The following is a 16,690-nucleotide window of genomic DNA, read 5'->3' on the forward strand; positions in this document are numbered from 1 at the left end:
GGCGTGAGTACCACGCCAGCTGAGATGCCAATTTTTAAGTCAGTGTGACAAATACTAATCAGATTCTCATACCAGTGTTTAGGATCTACATAAATTTGATTCGGGACATAGTTCCATACACAAGAGTAAGAGACTAACAGTATAATTCCCCAATAATTAAACTAAAGGTATAATTTTCCAAATCACTTATAGTAACACAATAAATTCTAACTTTTTTAAAAAATAGAGATGGGGTCTCTCACTATGTTGGCCAACTTGGTCTTCAGCTCCTGGGCTCAAGTGATCCTCCCACCTCAACCTACCAATGTATTGGGATTACAGGCGTAAGCCACTACATCCAGCCAATTCTAATTTTTTAAGTCTAGGGTCTGGCATGGTGGGAGGATTGCTAGAAGCCAGGAGTTTGAGACCAGTCTGGGGAATGTAGTGAGACCCTACCTTTACAAATAATAATAATAATAATAGCCAAGCATGGTGGCACATGCCTGTAGTCCCAGCTACCCAGGAGACTGAGGTGGGAGGATTGCTTGAGCCCAGGAGGTCGAGGCTGCAGTGAGCTGTGTTTGTGCTACTGCACTCCAGCGTGGGTGACAGACAGCCTGTCTCAAAAACACAGAAACCAAAAAAACTTCTGGCCACAAAGCAAAAAGTTGCATAGCCACGGTAAAGATTTAGTTGGTTATAAAGTTGTGGTATTGCCAATTTAAGCTAATACTTCGTTTTGGAGCTTTTATACACAGTATTTTTGTTAGGGATCACAATTCTGCAACCTCTGCTCCAAAAAGAATAGAATGAGTTTTCTTAAAGGGAGCTTAACTTCTGAACTCTTAATGATTCATATCTGTGCATAGAATCTGTGATCCCACATCCCAGGTGGAAAGAAAGCAATCTTTCCACCTCAGCCTCCCAAAATGCTAGGATTACAGGCAAATGCCACCATGCCCAGCTAGGTTTTTGCTGAGGTAACAACCTCTTATCTCTTGTCCCTCCCTCCACCACAAAAACCACAAACAAAAAACACTTCTTTTTTTTTTTTTTTTTTTTTTTGAGACGGAGTCTCGCTCTGTCGCCCAGGCTGGAGTGCAATGGCTACAAGCTCCGCCTCCCGGGTTTACGCCATTCTCCTGCCTCAGCCTCCCGAGTAGCTGGGACTACAGGCGCTCGCCACCTCGCCCGGCTAGTTTTTTGTATTTTTTAGTAGAGAGGGGGTTTCACCGTGTTAGCCAGGATGGTCTCGATCTCCTGACCTCGTGATCCGCCCGTCTCGGCCTCCCAAAGTGCTGGGATTACAGGCTTGAGCCACCGCGCCCAGCCCAAAAAACACTTCTAACAGCTTCCTTCTTCATGGCTGTCTTTGGCAATGTTTCCAATTTTTTTTTTTAAGAGACGTGATCTTGCTTTGTCACCCAGGCTGGGGTGAGTGGCCTCATTGCAGCTGACTGCAGCCTCAATTTCTCGTGCCCAAGCCATCCGAAGTTCTTTGTTCTATTACGTGGACAGACACAAAGGGCACGGCATTTATTACGTTCTGTTAAAGTCTTCTCTGCCTCTCTCATGTCTGTATTTATGTGGCCCATATCTTCTATGTGGTTGAGTTGTTCCCCTTGTTTATCCAGTATTGTGATGATCTTGATTCCTGCATATTGAGACTCAATGGCTAAACTGAGGATTCTCCTTGTACTTTCTAGAGACTCAGCAGCAACTTGGTGAAGCCTCAGATGAATTCTCTTTTGATTCAGGATCTTGCTGTGGCTCCCCCAGGCTGGAGTGCAGTGGCAGTGGCACCATCATAGCTTACTGCAGCCTCAAATTCTTGGGCTCAAGCAATCTTCCTGCCTCAGCCTCCCCAGTAGCTGGGACTACAGGCACACCTCACTATGCCCAGCTAATTTTAAAAAATTTATTGTACAGACAGGGTCTTGCTACGTTGTCCCAGCTGGTCTCGAACTCCTAGGCCCAAGTGATCTTCCCACTTCAGCCTCCTAAAGTTCTGGAATTTACAGGTGTGAGCCACTGGGCTCAGCTCTGAATTTCTTCTAATGACAGATTATCCATGATGAATCAAAACTATCAGGCATGGGCCAGGTGCAGTAGCTTACACCTGTAATCCTAGCACTTTGGGAGGCTGAGGCAGGCAGATCACTAGAGGTCAAGAGTTCATAACCAGCCTGACCAACGTGGCAAAACCCTGTCTCTACTAAAAAATACAAAAATTAGCTGGACACGGTGACACACACCTGTAGTCCCAGCTACTTGGAAGGCTAAGGAACAAGAATCACTTGAACCTGGGAGGCCGAGGTTGCAGTGAGCTGAGATCACACCACTGCACTCCAGCCTGGGCAACAGAGCAAGACTCCTCAAAAAAAAAAAATTACTTGGCTAATTTTTGTATTTTTAGTAGAGACTGGGTTTCACCATGTTGGCCAGGCTGGTCTCAAACTCCTGACCTCAGGTGATCTGCCCGCCTCTGCCTCCCAAAGTGCTGGGATTACAGGCATGAGACACTGTGCCCAGCCTCTGAAGACCCACTTCTGCATACCTGTCATAGGCAGAAAGCAGCCCTAGGTTCCTGCTGCCCTCTGAGAGAGTCCTGGAAGGTACTCTGTCCTTGACCTTTGGGCCACATTCCATGGGACTCCTGGTAAAGTCTCACTTCTCCCTTCCCTTCCACCAAAAGAGGAAAGAAGGAGAACTTAATGGCTGGGCACAGTAGCTCATGCCTATAATCCCAACACTTTGGGAGGCTAAGGCAGGAGGATCACTTGAGGCCAGAAGTTTGAGACCAGCCTGGGAAACAGTGAGACCCCATCTGTCCCCCTCCCCATCTTCCCCACCAATGAACTTTCTCCTGCTAGCTTTCCATATTGATCATTTTTTGACTCTTGCTATTTCAACCATTCTTCAGCCTTTAACTCTCACAATAACCTGCATAAAGTAGGTACTATTATCATCACCAACACCCCTCCTTTTTATAGACAGGTACGGGCTCAGAGAGGTTGACGAACTTGACTTAGGCCACTCAGCTGGATTCGAAGCCCGGCAGCCTGGCTCTAGAGCCCGCCTCTTAAACACTGCTTAGATCTAGCCTGGTACCATGCTTCACACCTGTAACCCCAGCTCTCTGGGAAGCCAAGGCAGGCAGATTGCTTCAGCCCAAGAGTTTGAGACCAGCCCGGGCAACACAGTGACACTTTGTCTCTATTTATTTATTTTTTATTTATTTATATATTTTTTGAGATGGAGTCTGGCTCTGTCGCCCAGGCTGGAGTGCAGTAGTGCAATCTTGGCTCACTGCAACCTTGGCCTCCCAGGTTCAAGCAATTGTTGTGCCTCAGCCTCCTGAGTAGCTGGGACTACAGGTGCGTGTCACTATGCCCAGCTAATTTTTGTAGTTTTAGTAGAGATGGGATTGCGCCATGTTGACCAGGCTGGTCTCGAACTCCTGACCTCAGGTGATCTACCCACCTTGGCCTCCTAAAGTGCTGGGATTATAGGAGTGAGCCACCACATTCAGCCTTGTCTCTATTTAAACAAATAAATAAATAAATAACTGCCCTGCTCCACTTCCAATGTATTTCTTCCACTTCAACCTTGATGCTCTTTTCAGTCTTGCCCTGGAGAGGAAGGGCTGCTCTGATGTGCTGGAGAGCAGATGGACAGTGGTAGATAATATGGGGCCCTGGCTCCTGTGTACAGAGAACACACTTAGCACAGGACTAACATTTGCAGGCTCTAGGGCAGAAATACAAATGTCAGCTCAGATGCTCTGAGGGTCAACGTTTTAAAGCTCTATGTAAAGCTTTTGAATAAGACATTCTGTCTTCCTTCCTTTATAAATGTACCTTTGAAAAGATCTGGAAGAGCAGGTCAAAGATGGAATTCTCAGGCTCCTCAGAGCTCCACATCAGAAAGCAGCAGCACCGGGTGGCTGGCCCAAGACCAGCACCTTGCTCTCTCCACCTCAGGCTTCACCCTGCACCACAAGGCTTTGCATGTGTGCATGAATGCCCAGCCCTGTCCAAACCCCCTGCAAACCCCTTTTTGACCCAAGTCACCCTTCCAGCATGCGAGTGCTCACAAGCTGCTGTGCAGCCCCCCTCTGAAGAAGTGACCCAGGCAAGGGTCTCCACAGGCCAGGGGGCTATGGGTCGGGAATTCCAGGGCCCTGTGCAACAGCAGCGTGGTCTCAAAGGGAGTGGCATGTGTTCTAGATGTGCACACCCATTCGGCTCACAGACAGGAGGGAGCAGCTGGAGGAGGGCCAGGATGAAGCCCTCTAAAGCAGGGGCACGGCAAAGGTCTGCAGGCTTGCCCAGGTCTAAGGCAGGTCTAAAAATCCCACTTCAAGAGATGGAAAAAATATAATTTCCCATCAAGAAGTGTGAAAAATACACTTCTAGATCAGGCATGGTGCCTCACACCTGTAATCCCAGCACTTTGGGAGGCAGAGGCGGGTGGATCACCTGAGCTAAGGAGTTCAAGACCAGCTTGACCAACATGGTGAAACCCCGTCTCTACTAAAAGTACAAAAATTAGCTGGGTGTGGTGGCACATGCCTGTAGTCCCAACTATTTAGGAGGCTGAGGCAGGAGAATTGCTTGAACCTGGGAGGCGGAGGTTGCAGTGAGCCACTGTAATCCCAGCAATTTGGGAGGCCAAGGTGGGTGGATCACTTGAGCCCAGAGGTTTGAAACCAGCCTGGGCAACACAGAGAGACCCTATCTCTACAAAAAAAATTTAAATATATACATTTAAAATTGTTTTAATTAAAAATATATAAAATAAGGAAATAGAGGACATAAATAATATATTAGCTACAACTCATATCCTAATAAAGGAGATTTCCTGTTTTGTATGAGTATTTTTTTTTGTTTTTTTGAGACGGAGTCTCGCTCTGTCGCTCAGTTGGAGTGCAATGGCGCAATCTTGGCTCACTGCAACCTCTGCCTCCTGGGTTCAAGCAATTCTCCTGCCTCAGCCTCCTGAGTAGCTGGGATTACAGTTACATGCTACCACGCCCAGCTAATTTTCATATTTTTAGTAGAGACGGGGTTTCACCACGTTGGTCAGGCTAGTCTCAAACGTGTAGATTTTTGTAACATGTAAACATATATTTAAACAGAAATAGGCCAGGCGCGGTGGTTCACGCCTGTAATCCCAGCACTTTCGGAGGCCGAGGCAGGCAGATCACCTGAGGTCAGGAATTTAAGACCAGCCTGGCCGACATGGTGAAACAATCTCTACTAAAAATACAAAAATTAGCTGAGCATGGTAGTCGGCGCCTGTAGTTCCAGCTATTTGGGAGGCTGAAGCAGGAGAATTGCTTGAACCCGGGAGGTGGAGGTTGTAGTGAGCCAAATTTTGCGCCACTATACTCCAGCCTGGGTGACAAAGCGACTTCTCGGAAAAAAAAGAACAAAACAAATTAAAGTGCCTCCATTTTAAGAAAGATAAGAAACAACAATCAGATACTTCTCAATGTTTAGCTGTTAACACTCTTCTGCATCTCAGTTGGGCTTTAAAAGTGAGATTGAGACATAAGACTTGTTCTTTCCCAGCATAACCAAATGTGTCCATGCCTTTCTGGATCCAAAATAAAATGAAAAGTTATCTTCCTCAAGGAGCACATCATAAACAATGTGTCTTTTCAGAATGTCTTACATTAGACAGATTGGTGACAGAGCAAGCCACCGCGCCCGGCTGTGACGGGCTCTTAGAGGTAGAAAATAGTAAAGTCATCAGGCTCATTCTCCCTAGGACTAGAGGAACATGTTAATTATATTAAAGCATATTAGTGGGCTGGCGCCGGTGGCTCACACCTGTAATCCCAGCACTTTGGGAGGCTGAGGCGGGTGGATCATGAGGTCAGGAGATCAAGACCATCCTGGCTAACACGGTGAAACCCCGTCTCTCCTAAGAACACAAAAAATTAGCCGGGCGTGGTGGTGGGCGCCTGTAGTCCCAGCTGCTCAGGAGGCTGAGGCAGGAGAATGGTGTGAACCCGGGAGACAGAGCTTGCAGTGAGCCGAGATCGCACCACTGCACTCCAGCCTGGGTGACAGTGCGAGGCTCCATCTCAAAAAAAAAAAAAAAAAGCAGATTAGAATGATTAAGATGATTACTAGTACTATTGCTGCAACAGTAAAAATACATCTTTTTCACCAATGTCTCTCACTCATGTACCTTTCTCCATAGACTTCACTTATTTATATATGGTATTTCATTCAACATGCAACAAACATTTATTGAGCAGCTACTGTGTGCCTAGTGCTGGGGGTACAGCTGTGAATACCATCAATACGGGGTTGGTGCGGTGGCTCACCCCTGTAATCCCTTCTCTTTTTTTGAGATGTGAGTTTCGCTCTTGTTGCCCAGGCTGGAGTGCGATGGCGCAATCTCAGCTCACTGCAACCTCTGCCTCCTGAGTTCAAATGATTCTTCTGCGTCAGCCTCCCAAGTAGCTGGGATTACAGGCATGCGCCACCATGCCCGGCTAATTTTGTGTTTTTAGTAGAGATGGGATTTCTCCATGTTGGTCAGGTCTCAAACTCCCAACCTCAGGTGATCTGTGTGCCTTAGCCCCCCAAAGTGCTGGGATTACAGGCATGAGCCACCACGCCCGGCCCTATCCCAGTGCTTTAGGAGGCTGAGGTGGGAGGATCACTTGAGGCCAGGAGTTTGCCTGGGCAACATAGTGAGAGCTCATTTCTACAAAAAAAATTCAAAATTAGCCGGGTGTGGTGGCAGGCGCCTGTAGTCCTAGCTACTCAGGAGGCTGAGGTGGGAGGATTGCTTTAGCCCAGGAGGTCCAGGCTGCAATGAGCTATGATTGTGCCATTGCACTGCAGCCTGGGTGACAGAGCAAGACCCTGTCTCTTTTAAAACAAAACAAAACAAAACAAAAAAAAGCCCTTGCTGTATAGAATCCCTTAGGTTATGGATGGGGGGAGAAGGGCAGGGGTTTAAGAGGGGAGAGGCGGAAGGAGGAACGACAATAAACAAAGAAGAGACAATTAGTTGGGGAGTGATAAATACCATAATGATATCACGGAACTAGGGCTACCAGATCAAATACTGGGCACCCAGTTCAATGTGAATTTCAGATAAGCAATGCATGATTTTTAAGTATAAATATGTCCTATACAATATTTATACTAGAAAATTATAAATTTTTTTCTAAAATTCACATTGACCTGGGCAGCCTGCATTTTATTTGCTAAAACTGGCAGCGCTAAATTGTGTTCTGGGTGATGCTGTGTGGGCAATTTCAGACAGGCCTCTTTGTGGAGGTGACATTTGAGCTGGAATCTAAACGTAAAGAAGGAGCCAATAATTCAGGGATCTAGAACATCCCAGCACAGGGAACAGCAAGTATAAACGCTCTAAAGTGGAAATAAGCTTGGAGCTTAGAGGAACAAGAAGAAAGTGGGGTGGCGGAGCTGAGTGAGGGTGAGGAGGAGGGAAGCAGAAGGTGATCAGGGCAGGCAGGGACCAGATCATGTAGGTTTGTCGGCTGTAATGGGTACCAAAAACTTACATACCAAGTCAGGCGCGGTGGCTCACGCCAGGAATCCCAGCATTTTGGGAGGTCAAGGTGTGCGGATCACTTGAGGCCAGGAGTTCGAGACCTGCCTGGCCGTGTCTCCCTCTAAAATAGAAGCTCCAAGAGGGACAGGAAGTTCTCCTGCGTCTGAGACCCTATGTGCATGACCTTGGATCGATCAGCATTGAACAATTCCTACGTGCCAAGCCCTGACATCAAAATAGGTCACAAGCCAGCAGCCGCTCGCTGAATCTGCGTTCCTCTTTGGAAAACGGAAACCGTGAAGCCTGTTGGAATGGTCAGAGCCAAAGGGCATTGTCACTTGTGACATCAGCGCAGAAACAGAGCGGGATCCGGATTGGCCCTTAGAACTTGGGTGGGGACAGAGCATTCCTGGCCCCGCCCCCTGCAGCGGACCGCTCGCGCATGCGATCTGGCCTCAGCCTCGCTGTCGCGCCATTTTGCCGGGGTTTGAATGTGAGGCGGAGCGGCTGCAGGAGCGGGTAGTGCCAGCTACAGTCCGCGGCTGGGGTTCCCTCCTCCGTTTCTGTATCCCCACGAGGTGAGGCGCGGGCCGTGCACGGCCTACCAGAGTGGCTCTTGGGCCCCAGCTGAGGAAGGGATGAGGCGCTCCCGGTACTTCCGAGCGCTAGGGAGTGAGAACCGCGCCTCTGGGCGAGAGCGGAATGTGGTCGCGGGGCTCGGGCGGTGCGCTGAGGCAAGGTCTTCGCCTCCCTAGGCAGCGCTCGCCGCGCCTCGCGCCGTCCTAGGTCTCTGACCCAGGCCCGACGGCTCCGGGGCCTGTGAGGGGTGAGGGCAGCTGAGGCGCGGCCTAACGCGAGCCTGCGGATTGCCCGCCCTTTCCTCTCCATCACGGCGCTGATTGGTTGCGCCGCCGCGTCTCCGCTCGGAAAGGCTGCTTCTTATTGGTCGCGCTCGCGTGTCCGTTCTCTGCGACGGGGGCTTCCAGCCGCGCGAGCTGGGTGTGCGGCTCCGAGGCCTGCCCAGGCGGGGACTGCGGACGCGTGGAGCTGCGGCTGCCGCGCGATCCCCCCCTTGCCCGAACTCTAGTGAAGCCCGCGAACTCACCCTCTCTAACCTCTGTACTTGAATCCCTGACTGTAAAATGGGCATCGTGATCTCACTTTGCTGAATCGTTTGTGAGAATTCTAGTCGGTACACCCGGGACATAGAAATCCCCTGTAACAGGGGGGTTCCCTCATTCTGGGAGAAACGCTGTGCCGTGGTGGTTCGGAGCATAGACTTTGGAATTATATCGCCTGGGTTCATTCCAGACGTAGCCTCTCTCTAGGGGTGTAACTTGGGGCTGGTCACCTTAGCTCACTGAGCCTCCATTTCCTTAGCTGCAAAATGGGTTTAATAACGGAATCTACCTCGTAGAGTGGCTTTGAGGATGCTCTGAGTTATTTACCGTGGTTTACAAAGGTTGCCTGGGAGCTGATGGTTGTTTATTCATCTCTCCCACCCATCTTTCTCCTTAGCCAGTATGGTTTTCTGTTTTCTTCCATATTCCAGGCTTATGCCGATTTAAAATTATTTGCACGTTCCTTTTGTTTGCTGGGGAATTACCAACATCATTTTTGCAAGGCAGGCCCCCTCCCAAGTTTCCCTCACCTTAGGCCTCCGCTAACCAACCTCTTTTCTTTTTCTTTTTTGTGAGAGGGAGTCTCGCTCTGCCTCCCAGGCTGGAGTGCAGTGGTGCGATCTCGGCTCACTGCAACCTCCGCCTCCCGGATTCAAGTGATTCTCCTGCCTCAGCCTCCCGAGTAGCTGAGACTACAGGTGCACGCCACCACACCCGGCTAATTTTTGTATTTTTATTAGAGACGGGGTTTCACCATGTTGGTCAAGCTGCCTAATCAACCTCTCTAGGACCCTTCTCTCATGGCTGTCCATCAACATCACCTGGTTTTAGTTACTTCATAGCATTTACTAACAATTACTTATTGCTTACTTATTATCTTTCTCAACTGCTAGAATGTAAGCTGTTTGAGAGCAACGACCTTGTCTGTCTTGCTTCTCTCTCCCTGGTGGGTGTCACCTCCCCCTTGCCCCCACCGCCCCCGTGCTTGCCACATGGTAGATGCACAAGTATTATTCTTCCTTGGAGGCACAGAAGAGGACGCTTTACTCTTGGATTCCACCAATTGTTCTTTTTCGCCTCACCTTGGACCCACATCGTCAGATCTTTGGCCTTTCTTTGTATGTCTTTTTTTTTTCCTTTTTGGCATGCTTTCAGAGGATCCTAATGGACCTAGTCGCTCCCCTCCTACAACCCTTTATCTTTCACTTCTTACCACCAGTGCAAGGGAAGTCTCTCTCCCCTTCTGATTACTTCTGCTGGTTGGGGTCTGAGATAGGATTGGATGGATGCAAGAGCAGTGCTCTAGTTTTGGAATTAATTTGTTTATTTAATAACTTTATTGAGCATCCACTTAATCTCTGGGAATATAGTGAAAAAGCAAAAATGGAGAGGGTCCCTTCCCTTGAGAACCATGTATTCTCGTGGGTGAAAGAAAAAACATTAGATAATTTCAGATAGTGACAGAATTATGTGACAGGTGAAGAAGGCTTTTCTGAGGAGGTGATATTTGGGTAGAGACCAGCCATTAAAAGGTGAGGGGCAGAACATTCCAGGTAGAGAGAATAGAAGACTCAGGGATAGGAACCGGCTTGGAATATTGAAATATTTAAGGAATATCTTAGGTTCCTAGAGTGTTATGTGAAGAAGGGAGAAGTATCCAGGACCCGGATCATAGAAGGCTTTGTAGGCAATGTAAGGAGTTTGGATTTGATTCTAAGTGGTATATTCCTATGATTAGAAAGCAGAGGGTAGGTTGAGGTGTTGGGATATGTTCTTCATATATGGGTGCCAGATAGTTTTCATTCATTGGATCTCTTTCCCTACTCCCAAATTTAAGGCCTCAGGAATGGTTCTCTAATGTGTTGAGGACATATCTAAGAAAAAGGCAGATATCTTGGATCAGCTTATGTCACAGATGTCTGTGAGATGGCTTTGGAAAACAAGGCCAGAAATTCCAGAAATCTCCACCTATAACTGAGGGCCTATGGGAAGATGCTAGACTTAGGTCTGGCCATTCATTCAACAAGAAGAACTTGGAAATTTAGATGTCAGGCATAACTGATTTATTGTGATGCTTTTTTAAATTTTTAAATTGTGTATTGATAGGGATTTCCAAAGATAGTTCCGTGGAGAAAGAAAAGTATCACCCTCTCATTTAAAGGTGATAAAAATGAATTCTTCTCTCTCTGTTTTTTTGTTTTAAAGACACCATCTTACTGTGTTGCCTGGGCTGACCTGGGCTCAGCCTATCCTACCTCAGCCTCCCAAGTAGCTAGGACTACAGGCATGCACCACCACACTCAACTAATTTTCATATTTTTTTGTAGAGATGGGGTTTCACCATGTTGCCCATGTTGGTCTCAAACTCCTGGACTCAACCAATCTGCTTACCTCGGCCTCCCAAAGAGCTGGGATGAGCCACCCTACTTGGCCAAAATAATTTTTTGTTTCTAGTTTGAGTCATTTTTAGATCAGTAACACTTTTTGCATTTATATATTGCTAATATTTCAGAATGTCAAAGTACCTTTACTTGTGGTCACATAAGATTAGACCTTGATCTTGTTGATAATTATGAATACCTGCAGAATGTTCTCTAAAAGTCCCTGATTTCTCTCATTTTCTCAAATCAAAGATAAGCTTAGAATTTGGTTTTATAGACTTTATCAGTAAGGTGATATAAAAAGGATTTGTTGACAAATAGTTCCTTAAAGAAAATTCCCAAAGAATAAACTTTGGGAGGCCAAGGTGAGTGAATCACTTGAGCTCAGGAGTTCTGGACCACCCTGGGAAACATGGGAACCCCGTCTACAGAAAGAACACAAAAATTAGCCAGGTGTGGTGGTGCGTGCCTGTAGTCCCAGCTACTTGGGAGGCTGAAGTAGAAGGATGGCTTGAGCCCAGGAGGCAGAGGTTTCAGTGGGTCAGAATTATACCGCTGCATTTCTCCAGTCTAGGCAACAGACCCAGACCCTGTCTTAAAAAAGAATATTAAGATTCTGGGATCTATGTAGTATTTTAACTTTGAGGGATTATAACATGCATATTTATGTAACCCCTCACTTTTTCTAAAACTTAAAAATAGTCCTACCCTAGCATCTCAACTTAATCATTTTAGGTTTCATTCTATTATGTGGTTTTATTTATTTATTTTTATTTTATTTTATTTTATTTTTAGAGACAGGATTTCACTCAGTCACCCAGACTGGACTGCAGTGGCAAGACCGCAGCTTATTGCAGCCTCGACCTCCCAGGCTCAAGCGATCCTCCTGCCTCAACTTCCCTAGTAGCTAGGACCACACGAGGGTACCACCGAGCCCAGCTAATTTTTAAAATTTTTGTAGAGACAGGATCTCACTATTGTTGCCAAATCTGGTCTTGAACGGTCCTTGGGGTCAAGTGATCGTCCCATCTCGGCCTCCCAAAGTGCTGGGATTACAGAAGTGATCCATCTTGCTCAGCCTGTTGTGGTTTTAGAATCTAAAAGGTCGTGTCCACCTCTTCCTGTTTGACACAGTCAACAACAACCACATCTTCATAAAGATGAAGAATAATATTTTTGATGGAAACATCAAAGGTATCTAGCTTTTTAAAATAGTACAACAAATATATAATAGGTGCTCATCACTATTGTAAGACTCTAGGGAGATAGCAGTGAACAAAGCACAAAGTCCCTGCTATCGATGGAGTTTGCAATCTAGTGAAGAAAAAGCACAGTAAATGACAAAAGAAGTTAATATGCCTGATAAAATGTACTTGGAAAATAGTAGAGTAAGGGCATGGAGAGTAACTGAGGTGAATCCTCTTTTAGATAGGATGGTGCAGCAAGGCATCTCTGAAAAAAAGATGACATTTGAAAAGAGTCCTTTCAGGCCGGGCACGGTGGCTCATGCCTGTAATTCCAGCACTTTGGGAGGCTGGGGCGGGCAGATCACCTGAGGTCAGGAGTTTGAGATTAGCCTGGCCAACATGGTGAAACCCCATCTCTACTATAAGTGCAAAAATTAGCCGAGCGTGGTGGCATGCACCTGTAGTCCCAGCTACTTGGGAGGTTGAGGCAGGAGAATCGCTTGAACCTGGAAGGCAGGGGCTGCAGTGAGCTGAGATCACGCCATTGCATTCCAGCCTGGGTGACAGAGCAAAGACCGCTGTCTCCAAAAAAAAACAAGAGAGTCCTGAATGAGAATGAAGTAGGCAGTGAGAACCATGTAGCTTTCCATGGGCAAAGCTCTGCAGGCAGAGGGAACAGTAAGTACAGAACCCTGAAACAAAAGTGAAAGCACTGGCATGTTTGAACAGGTAATACAGGATAAATCTTTTTTCAGAGACAAGAGTCTCACTCTGTTGCCCAGATTAGAATGCAATGGCATGATCATAGCTCACTGCAGCCTTAAAATTCTGGGCTTAACCTATCCTTCTGCCTCAGCCTCCAGAGCAGCTGACACTACAAGTGCTCGCCACCATGCCTGGCTAATTTTTTTTATTTATTGTAGAGACAGGGTCTCACCTGTTGCCCATACTGGTCTTGAATTCCTAGCCTCAAGTGATCCTTCTGCCTCGGCCTCCCAAAGTGCTGGGATTACAGGCATGAGCCATTCTGCCAGGCCAGAACAAGTCTAAAAGTTCACTTTCTTGAAGTACTTTTGAATAAACACATTTAATTGTGGCAATTAAGTTGGTCATTTGTTCATCTGACATTCATGCAACTGAGTTCCCACATTATGTTGGGGCTGCTAATGATTGATCCTGAAGGAATAATCTCCAGTCTTGACTGGAAACTCACATTTTGCTGGGTGACTGACATGTTGTGACTTATGCTTTAGGTCATACAACAAATGCTTACAAAATATGTACTGTGTGCCAGATAATGCTGAAGGTCCTGAGCATACAGACAAAAGTCCCTGCCCTCAGGAGCTTGCAGTCCAGTATGTGTGTGAGACGACAAAGAAGTTAAAGATGATTTCAAATGAGGGTAATTGCTAACACAGTAAAACAAGGATGATGTAGATGGTAGTCGTAGAAGGCCTTTTTGAAGAGTTGACAGTGGGCTGAGTGCTGAATGGTGCCCATTATCAAATTAGAGGATGAGCATTATTATGGTCAGAGAGAACTCTTGTGGCCAGTTTGTAGAACAGAAGGCTTTTGTGCCTGGAATGTAGCAAGAGCCAGGAAGAGGTAGGACATGAGGTCAATAGATGCCAGATTGTGTGGACTCTGCTGTGGTAAGGGATTTGGTGGTGGTGGTGGTGGTGGTGGTGGTTTTGGAGACAGGGTCTCACTCCCATTGCCCAATCTGGAGTGCAGTGGCCTGATCACAACTCACAGCAGTCTCAACTTGCTGGATCTACAGGTGTGTGCCACGACACCTGGCTAATTTTTTGTATATTTAGTAGAAACAGGGTCTTGCTGTGTTAGCTCAGGCTGGCTCAAGCAATCCACCTGCCTTGTCCTCCCAAAGTGCTGGGCTTACAGGTGTCAGCCACTGCACCTGGCCAGGAATTTTGGTGTTTAATACAAGTAATTATGAGGAATCTAAGGAGTTTTAGTTGAGAAATAATACAAATGCTAGAGAAACATAATGAAGAAAGTGAAATGCAGATTTATTAAGAAGTGTGTTTTTAAAAATCAAGAAAATAAGCCCTGTGTGGTGGCATGTGCCTAGTCCCACCTATTCCAGAGGCTGAGGCAGGAGGTCTGCTTGAGCTCAGGAGTTAGAATCCAATCTGGACAATACAGTGAGACCCCCTGTCTCTCCCTTTCTCTCTCTCTCTCTCTCTCTCTTTTTTAAAAAAGACAGAGTAGATCTGTGAATCTCCCCCTGCACCCTCCCCAGGCAAGTTTCTAACAAGCTACCTTGCCTGAATCCCCAAAGGTAGAATAAATTTGCATATGGCAAAGAAAGGCCAATTTTCTTTAACTCAGATACACTGATGTTAATGATTTAACCTGACCACAGCAAACTAACTTTTTTTTTTTTTTTTGGAGACTGAGTTTCTCTCTTGTTGTCCAGGCTGGAGTACAGTGGCGCAGTCTCACCTCACTGCAACCTCTGCCTCCCGGGTTCAAGTGATTCTCCTGTCTCAGCCTCCCGAGTAACTGGGATTACAGGCATGTGCTACCTTGCGCAGCTAATTTTTAGTAGAGACAGGGTTTCACCGTGTTGGCCAGGCTGGTCTCAAACTCCTGTTTGAGGTGTTTGCTCAGGTGATCCGCTCCTCTCAGCCTCAGAGAGTGCTGGGATTATAGGTGTGAGCCGCCACACCTGGCCCAAACTTTCATGATTTCATAACCGATCCAACATTTCAACACAGAAAAAAGGAATAGGAAGATACATAGATTAAATCATTGCTTTCCAAAGTGTGTTCTATTGAAAAGGGGTTCTGTAGCCAAATAATGGGAGAGACTAGGCAATCCTCCCACCTCAGCCTCCCAAGTAGCTAGGACTACAGGGCCCCACCACCATGTCCGGCTAATTTTTTGTATTTTTAGTAGAGATGAGGTTTTGCCATGTTGCCTGGGCAGGTCTTGAACTCCTGGGCTCAAGCGATCCATCTGCCTCAGCCTTCCACCAATGGAGACTCTGAATTAATCTATGTAAACCAGTAACTTTGTGAGTTTAAAGTGCTTTGTATTGTGAGTCTCCAGAGTGGGGCAGGATATAATGTGTAGTATTTTCCAAACTTGTGACATAAAAAAACCATAAAGGGTGTAGCCTCTCAATAGATTGTATGTGTGGTTTAATGGGACTTGATTTTCACACCTATAGAGTGGTACACCCTGGATTAGAGGGAGTGATTAGGTAGGTGGTGGGCTCTACTCAGTCAGTCAGAACATTAGCTTCCTGTGATAAACACATTTTCTAATTAAGGGGAAGGACTGCAGCATGTAGAATACAGATAATTCTCTTTAGAAGGTTGGGGTTTCTGGCTGTTGGGGAGTGCCCTGCATAAGCACAGCATTAGATATATTTTCTTATTTTCTGGCTTCCTGCTGCTCAGTTGTCCTCTGGCTGCCCTCTTTTCACATCAGCCTTTCTATTGTGTTGTGAGTGCTTTCACTCTAGGTCAGTCCTCTGTCATTTCCACCTAAGAGGCAGCCTTGGGTAGTAGAAAGAGGGTAGACTTATAGAGTCGGACTGATTTGAATCTGATCTTTATTCATTAACCATGTGTGACTTAGTCAACCTGAGTGCCCTTCTTTGTGTGTAAAATGGTTGTATGGAATAGATGATACAAAGCCTATGAAAACATCTAGCATCATGTGCCTAGTTCATACATGTGACACCTCCCCCATTCTGCAAACCATTAACAGCCCAAAGGTCCTCTACTCCACTTACTCCACTTTCATTACATTTTTACCCACTTCAGAAAACCTTTGTGGCTTCCCCATACATTAAATCATGGCACTCTTCAGCCAAGTATGGAGGAACCTATATGATCTGATCTTGATCTCCTAGTCCACTATTCTCTCTTCCCATCTCTGTTACTTTGCTCACACAATTTATTTTGGCAGGTGTGCCCTCGTCCTACTTTGCCTATTCAGATATACATATTTTTCAAGGTTCAGCTCAAGGCTTAGGCTCTGGGAAACTCTTGGATGGCCACATAACCCCGTGACTCCCTTCTTAACCTCCTAACATTTAAGGTGCTGTCTTTGTGATTCATTTGGCACTTCAGAGGACAAATGTTTCAGAATTTGGGATTTTTTTTCGATGCACGTAGTGTGGATTACACGACATCCCCAGTGGGGCTTGGGGTAGCATCCTGTAATCAAACATATTGATATTTCTTTAGTGAAACAAATTTTCATACTAAGTGAGATAAATCTATGTTGATAGCCTCAGGCAGTTTAGGCTGGTTTTGCTGCCAAGTGAGTTTGCCACAAACTTTTTTAAAAAAACAAACTTTCAGTTTTTTGATTTTTGGATTTCATCACTCTAGTAAAGGGTATATAGGCCTGCACTTGGCATTTCAGTTGTGTCTTGTCTTCCGAAGCTCCTTCCGTATACGAACAAGAACTTGATTGCATATTGTCATAGACATTT

General features: G+C 46.3%; 1 protein-coding gene across 1 annotated transcript in view; it reads left to right on the top strand.

Annotated features, from left to right (window-relative positions):
- Window positions 1-7,969: 7,969 nt before the first annotated feature.
- CSE1L (chromosome segregation 1 like) overlaps window positions 7,970-16,690 on the top strand; it is a 46,846-nt gene continuing 38,125 nt past the window's right edge. The window contains exon 1 of the mRNA XM_031656834.1: window positions 7,970-8,105. The gene's annotated coding sequence lies outside the window, so the exon portion shown is untranslated. The remainder of the gene's footprint in view (window positions 8,106-16,690) is intronic.

This window comes from Papio anubis, chromosome 16 (genome assembly GCF_008728515.1).
Source record: "Papio anubis isolate 15944 chromosome 16, Panubis1.0, whole genome shotgun sequence".
Taxonomy (NCBI): domain Eukaryota; kingdom Metazoa; phylum Chordata; class Mammalia; order Primates; family Cercopithecidae; genus Papio; species Papio anubis.